The sequence below is a fragment of the Eubalaena glacialis genome, chromosome X (genome assembly GCF_028564815.1).
Source record: "Eubalaena glacialis isolate mEubGla1 chromosome X, mEubGla1.1.hap2.+ XY, whole genome shotgun sequence".
NCBI classification, from domain to species: Eukaryota; Metazoa; Chordata; class Mammalia; order Artiodactyla; family Balaenidae; genus Eubalaena; species Eubalaena glacialis.
Window position 1 is genome coordinate 85,970,452 of NC_083736.1, and position 8,090 is coordinate 85,978,541.

Here is an 8,090-nt window from a genome sequence, read left to right on the forward strand (position 1 = left end):
ATCTTTTCATGTGCCTTTTGGCCATCTGTATGTCTTCTTTGGAGAAATGTCTATTTAGGTCTTCTGCCCATTTTTGAATTGGGTTGTTTGTTTTTTTGATATAGAGCTGCATGAGCTGTTTGTATATTTTGGAGATTAAGCTTTTGTCAGTTGCTTCATTTGCAAATATTTTCTCCCATTCTGAGGGTTGTCTTTTCATCTTGTTTATGGTTTCCTTTGTTGTGCAAAAGCTTTTAAGTTTCATTAGGTTCCATTTGTTTATTTTTGTTTTTATTTTCATTACTCTAGGAGGTGGGTCAAAAAAGATCTTGCTGCGATTTATGTCAAAGAGTGTTCTTCCCATGTTTTCCTCTAAGAGTTTTATAGTGTCTGGCCTTACATTTATGTCAGTAATCCATTTTGAGTTTATTTTCATAAATAAACTCAAATAGTGTTTATATAGTGTTAGGGAGTGTTCTAATTGCATTCTTTTACATGTAGCTGTCCAGTTTTCCCAGCACCACTTATTGAAGAAGCTGTCTTTATCCATTGCATATTCTTGCCTCCTTTGTCATAGATTAGGTGACCATAGGTGTGAGGGTTAATCTCGGGGCTTTCTATCCTGTTCCATTGATCTATATTTCTGTTTTTGTGCAAGTACCATACTGTCTTAATTACTATAGCTTTGTAGTATAGTCTGAAGTCAGGGAGCCTGATTCCTCCAGTTTGGTTATTCTTTCTCAAGATTGCTTTGGCTATTCGGGGTCTTTTGTGTTTCCAGACAAATTGTAAAGTATGTTGTTCTAGTTCTGTGAAAAATGCCATTGGTAATTTGTTAAGGATTGCATTGAGTTTGTAGATTACTTTAGGTAGTATAGTCATTTTCACAATGCTAATTCTTGCAATCCAAGAACATGGTACATCTCTCCATCTGTTTGTGTCGTCTTTGAATTCTTTCATTGATATGGCTGCTATGGAGACCAGTATGGAGCTTCCTTAAAAACTAAAAATAGAACTACTGTATGACCCAGCAATCCTCATACTGGGCATATACCCTGGGAAAACCATAATTCAAAAAGACACATGCACACCAATATTCATTGCAGCACTATTTACAATAGCCTGGACATGGAAGCAACCTAAATGTCCATCAACAGAGGAATGGATAAAGAAGGTGTGGTATATATATACAATGGAATATTACTCAGCCATAAAAAGGAATGAAATTGGGTCATTTGTGGAGATGTGGGTGGACCTAGAGACTGTCATACAGAGTGAAGTAAGTCAGAAAGAGAAAAACAAATATCATATATTAACTCATATATGTGGAATCTAGAAAAATGGTATAGATGATCTTATCTGCAAAACAGAAGTAGAGAACAAATGTATGGATACCAAGGGGGAAAGAGGGGATGTGAAGAACTGGGAGATTGGGATTGACATATATACACTATTGATATATGTATAAAATAGATAGCTAATGAGAACCTACTGTGTAGCACAGGGAACTCTACTCAGTGCTCTGTGGTGACCTAAATGGGGAGGAGATCCAAAAAAGAGGGGATTTATGTATATGTATAGCTGATTCACTTTGCTGTACAGTAGAAACTGACACAACATTGTAAAGCAAATATACTCCAATAAAAATTAATAAAAAATAAAAATAAATAAAAATAAAAGAACAACAAAACTCCAGAAACACGCCCCAATGAAATTGAGATAATTTATTTACTTGATAGAAAGTTCACAATAAGGGTCATAAAGTTGCTAACCAAGATCAGGAGAATAATGCACAAACAGAGTGAGAATTTCAACAAAGAGATAGAAAATATTAAAACATACTAAACAGAAATCACTGAATTGAAAAATTCAGTGGAGGGGTTAAACATCAGCCTAGATGAGACAGAGGCAAAGATCAGTGAAACTGAAGGCAGGACAGTGGAATCCATTCAAATGGTGAAAGAAATGAGAAAAAAATGAAGTAAATAAGTAGATGAGGAAAAATAGTGAAGCTAGCTTAAGGGATTTATAGGGCTCATGAAAGGAACCAATATATGCAGTGTAAGAGACACAGAGAGAGAAAGGGGCAGAAAGCTTAATCAAAGAAATAATGGCTAAAACTTCCTAACCTGGGGTAAGAAACAGACATCCAGATATATAAGAAGAACTGGAAAATTTACATATATGTGTATATTAAACAACATGCTCCTGAACAACAAATGTGTCAAATAATAAATCAAGAGAGAAATTTAAAATATCTTGAGAGACTTCCCTGGTGGCAAAGTGGTTAAGAATCCACCTGCCAATGCAGGGGACACCAGTTCGATCCCTGGTATGAAAAGATCCCACATGCTTTGGAGCAACTAAGCCTGTGCACCACAACTACTGAGCCTGCGCTCTAGAGCCTGTGAGCCACAAATACTAAGCCTGCATGCCACAACTACTGAAGCTCGTGTGCCTAGAACCCATGCTCCACAGCAAGAGAAGCCACTGCAATGAGAAGTCTGTGTACCACAATGAAGAGTAGTCTCCCACTCGCCGCAACTAGAGAAAGCCTGTGTGCAGCAACAAAGACCCAACACAGCCAAAAATCAATGAATAGAAAATAAATAAATTTTAAAAATGTATCTTGAGAGAAATGAAGATGAAACACAATATATCAAAAACTATGGGACGCCACAGAGCAGCTATAAGAGGAGAGTTCATTGTGATAAATACCAAAATTAAAAACAAACCAACATAAACCTACCAAGGGAGACAAAAGACCTGTATGCAGAAAACAATAAGACACTGATGAAAGAAATTAAACATGATACCAACAGATGGAGAGATATACCATGTTCTTGGATTGGAAGAATCAATATTGTGAAAATGACTATACTACCCAAAACAATCTACAGATTCAATGCAATCCCTATCAAATTACCAATGGCATTTTTTATGGAACTAGAACAAGTCATCTTAAAATTTGTATGGAGACACAAAAGACCCCAAATAGCCAAAGCAGTCTTGAGGGAAAGAAACGGACCTGGAGGAATCAGACTCCCTGACTTCAGACTATACTACAAAGCTACAGTAATCAAGACAGTTTGGTACTGGCACAAAAACAGAAGCATGGATCAATGGAACAAGATAGAAAGCCCAGAGATAAACCAACGCACCTATGGTCAACTAATCTATGACAAAGGAGGCAAAGATATACAATGGAGAAAAGACAGTCTCTTCAATAAGTGGTGCTGGGAAAACTGGACAGCTACATGTAAAAGAATGAAATTAGAATACTCCCTAACACCATACATAAAAATAAACTCAAAATGGATTCGAGACCTAAATGCAAGACCAGACACTATAAAACTCTTAGAGGAAAACATAGGAAGAACACTCTTTGACATAAATCACAACAAGATCTTTTATGATCCACCTCCTAGAGTAATGGAAATAAAAACAAAAATAAACAAATGGGATCTAATGAAACTTCAGAGCTTTTGCACAGCAAAGGAAACCATAAACAAGACAAAAAGACAACCCTCAGAATGGGAGAAAATATTTGCAAATGAATCAATGGACAAAGGATTAATCTCAAAAATATATAAACAGCTCATGCAGCTCAATATTAAAGAAACAAACCACCCAATCCAAAAAATGGGCAGAAGACCTAAATAGACATTTCTCCAAAGAAGACATACAAATGGCCAAGAAGCACATGAAAAGATGCTCAACATCACTAATTATTAGAGAAATGCAAATCAAAACTACAATGAGGTATCACCTCACACCAGTTAGAATGGGCATCATCAGAAAATCTACAAACAACAAATGCTGGAGAGGGTGTGAAGAAAAGGGAACCCTCTTGCACTCTTGGTGGGAATGTAAATTGATACAGCCACTATGGAGAACAGTATGGAGGTTCCTTAAAAAACTAAAAATAGAATTACCATATGATCCAGCAATCCCACTACTGGGCATATACCCAGAGAAAACCATAATTCAAAAAGACACATGCACCCCATTGTTCATTGCAGCACTGTTTACAATAGCCAAGTCATGGAAGCAACCTAAATGCCCATCGAAAGACGAATGGATAAAGAAGAAGTGGTACATATATACAATGGAATATTACTCAGCCATAAAAAGGAACGAAATTGGGTCATTTGTTGAGATGTGGATGGATCTAGAGACTGTCATACAGAGTGAAGTAAATCAGAAAGAGAAAAACAAATATTGTATATTAACGCATGTATGTGGATCCTAGAAAATTGGTACAGATGAACCAGTTTGCAGGGCAGAAGTTGAGACACAGATGTAGAGAACAAATGTATGGACACCAAGGGCAAAAACTGCAGTGGGGTGGGGATGGTGGTGTGTTGAATTGGGCGACTGGGATTGACATGTATACACTGATGTGTATAAAATTGATGACTAATAAGAACCTGCAGTATAAAAAAACAAACAAACAAACAAAAAACAACTAATACTAAACTTTCTTTGGGTTATTTGTATGGAAATATGTTAATATAAATGTTTCAGACATTACATGAAACTTCTAAAAATCTTTAAAAAAAAGTAATCTTTTTAAATTGTTAGTAACATTATAAAACAGAATGTGACTTCTTAATTTTAAGATATCAGTGATAGACAAATCAAGAACTCTGAATTGAAGGAGAAATAAAGCTTGTAAAGCCAAAAAAACCACAAACAAACAAAAAAACAAGAAAGAGCCAAAATAAACCTAATTTTACATATCAGGGAACTAGAAAAAGAACAAACTAAGACCAAAATTAACAGAAGGAAAGAAATAAATATCAGAGTGGAAATAAATTAGAGACAAAAAGAGAATAGAAAAGATCAATGACACTAGGAATTAGTTTTTGAAAGCATAAACAAAATAGACAAACTATTAGCTAGATTACCAAGAAAAAAAGAAGACAAATAAATACAATTATATATGAAAGAGGAGACATTACAACTGATACCACATAAATACAAAGGGCTGTAGGAGACTACTATGAATAATTATATGCCAACAAATTGTACAGTCTGGAAGAAATGAATAAATACCTAGAAACATAAAACCTATCAAAACTGAATCATGAAGAAATAGAAAATATGAACAGACAAATTACCAGTAAAGAAATTGAATCAGTAATTAACAGCCTTCCAACAAATAGCCCAGGGCTCAATGGCTTCACTGGTGAATTCTAACAAACATTTCAGAATTGGGAAGTTGCAGTGTGCTGTAAAGGGAGGCCCAACACTGAAGGGGAGGGTAGGGGGTTGACTTGCCCACCTGTTGTCCTCCACCAGTGGCAGAGCTCTAGAGGATTAGGTGAGTGCTGCCTTGTCAGCTTCCACAGCATACTTTGGCTCTGTGGCTGTCTCGGAAGCCACTATCCTTTCTCCCTTCATCCCCTCGGGCCCCTCCTTTGTTCCCTCTGTCACATGGCAATAGGCCACGTGGGGGAGGCACTGTATAGAGGGCAGCAGGAAGTGATATTGTCCACCATACTCCCACTGGCCTCCTCCTTGTCATCCTCCTGCCCAGCCTGGGGCTAAATGCAACCAAGCTGCCAGGCCCCTCCCCCTGGCCAGACGGATCCTTCTGCCCAGAAACCAGGTGTGGAAACCACTGGCAAATACATGGCATCCAGGAGAAAGATGTCTTACCTCTTCTCCAGATAATGAAAAACTTTATAAAAATCTATCACTTCATAAAATCTATCACTGTGGATGAAAATGGGAAGTCATTTGCATCATCTTATATTCAGATTTTCAAGAAAGGAAAGTACTTCTCAAAAGATTTCAAGAAGTAAAAACTGTTAAAGATTGCTTCAGGAATTTTATATTTGATGATGAAGATTTGGAAAAACCTTATTTCCTAGACAGAAAATTTCGATCATCTGCTGTTGCTTTCTCTTATCTGAAGATGGAAACTCTATTCCTTATACTATTAATGGGTATTTGACAGACTACCAAAGGGAAGGAGTCCAGTTTATCTATGGACACTTCATCCAAGGAAGAGGGAATATTCTTGGTGATGATATGGGACTTGGAAAAACAGTATAGGCTATTTCATTTTTGGTGGCAGTTTTGCATAAAAAGAGAACTCATGAAGATATTGAAAATAAAATGCCAGAGGTTTTACTACAAAGTATGAAAAAGGAGCACTCCTTCTCTTATAGCAAAAAATATGTTCTTAATAGTTGCTCCTTTTTCTGTCCTCTCTACAACTGGAAGGATGGATTGGACACCTGTGGATATTTCAGAATCACTATTTTACATGGTAACAAAAAAGACAATGAACTGATTTGTGTAAAGCAGAGGAAATGTGAAATTGCTATAACAACTTATGAAATACTGTACTTGTGTCTGGATGAACTTAGCAGTTTGGAATGGTCAGCTGTTATTGTAGATGAAGGTCATAGAATCAAGAATCCAAAGACTAGAGTAACAAAAGTTATAAAAGCTTTAAAATGTAATGTTCACATTGGCCTCACTGGAACCTGGACTGGGTTGTGCCAGGACTTTAGGTAGCAGGATCCACTTCAAGAAGCAGTTTTCTGACCCAGTAGAACATGGTCAGAGACACACAGTAACAAAAAGAGCACTAGATACTGGCCGAAAGCTGTCTATCAAACAGTATTAGAAACAGAAGATGGCACAAAAACAGAAATCAATGGAACAGAATAGAGAGCACAGAGATAAACCTAACCACCTATGGTCAATTAATCTATGACAAAAGAGGAAAGAATATACAATGGAGAAAAGACAGTTTCTTCAATAATTGGTGGTGTGAAAACCAGATAGTTACATGTAAAATATGAGATTAGAATACTTCCTCACGCCAAATACAAAAATAAACCCAAAGTGGATTAAAGACCTAAATGTAAGCTCTGAACCATAAAACTAGAAAAGAGCATAGACAGAACACTCTTTGACATAAATCATAGCAGTATTTTGCACATGTGTCCTAAAGCAAAAGAAATAAAAGCAGAAATAAACAAATAGGACTTAAACTTACAAATTTTTGCACAGCAAAGGAAACCATCCACAATATGAAAGGAAAAACCACTGAATGGAAGAAAATATTTGCAAATGGCATGACCAATAAGGGGTTAATATCCAAAATATATAAACAGCTCATCCAACTCAACATCCAAAAAACAAACAACCCAATTAAAAAATGGGCAGAAGACCTGATAAACATTTTTCCAAAGAAGACATACAGATGGATAACAGGCACATGAAAAAATGCTTAGCATCTCTAACCATTAGAGAAATGCAAATCAAAACCACAATGAGATATCAACTCACCTGTCAGAATGACTTTCATCAAAAGTCTACAAATAACACATATTGGTGAGGATGTGAAGAAAAGGGAACCTTTGTACACTTTTGGTGGGAATGTAAATTGGTGCAGCCACTGTGGAAAACAACATGGAAGTTCCTTAAAAAACTAAAAATAGAACTACCAAATTATCTGGCAATTCCACTCCTGGGTATATATCCAAAGAAAAGGAAAACAGTAATTCAAAAAGATACATACACCCCAATGTTCATAGCAGCATTATTTACAATAGCCAAGATATGTAAGCAAGTTAAGTGTCTATCAACATATGAATGGATAAAGAAGATGTGATATACATATATACATATTTGTATATATATATATACATATGTATATATGTATATACACTCAACCATAAAAAGGAATGAAATTCCGCCATTTGCAACAATGTGGATTGACCTAGAGTATTACGATTAGTGAAATAAATCAGACAGAGAAAGGCAAATACTCTGTTATCACTTATATGTGGAAACTAAAAAATAAAACAAATGTATGTAACAAAACATAAACAGGTTCACATATATAGAGAACAAACTAGTCCTTACCAATGGGGAGAAGGAAGGAGAGAGGGGCAAGATAGAGTATGGGATTGAGAGGTACAAACTACAATGTATAAAGTAGATAAGCAACAAAAATATATTGTACAACACAGGGAAGTGTAGCCCTTGTTTTGTAATAACTTTAAATTGAGTATAATCTATAAAATATTTAATCATTATGTTTGTATACCTGAAACTAATATAATACTGTAAATTAACTCTACTTC

At 35.9% G+C, this 8,090-nt stretch overlaps 1 pseudogene; it reads left to right on the plus strand.

The window, feature by feature from the left end:
* The first annotated feature begins 5,532 nt into the window (after positions 1-5,532).
* On the plus strand, positions 5,533-6,622 carry LOC133081834 (DNA excision repair protein ERCC-6-like 2; annotated as a pseudogene).
* Positions 6,623-8,090: the final 1,468 nt, after the last annotated feature.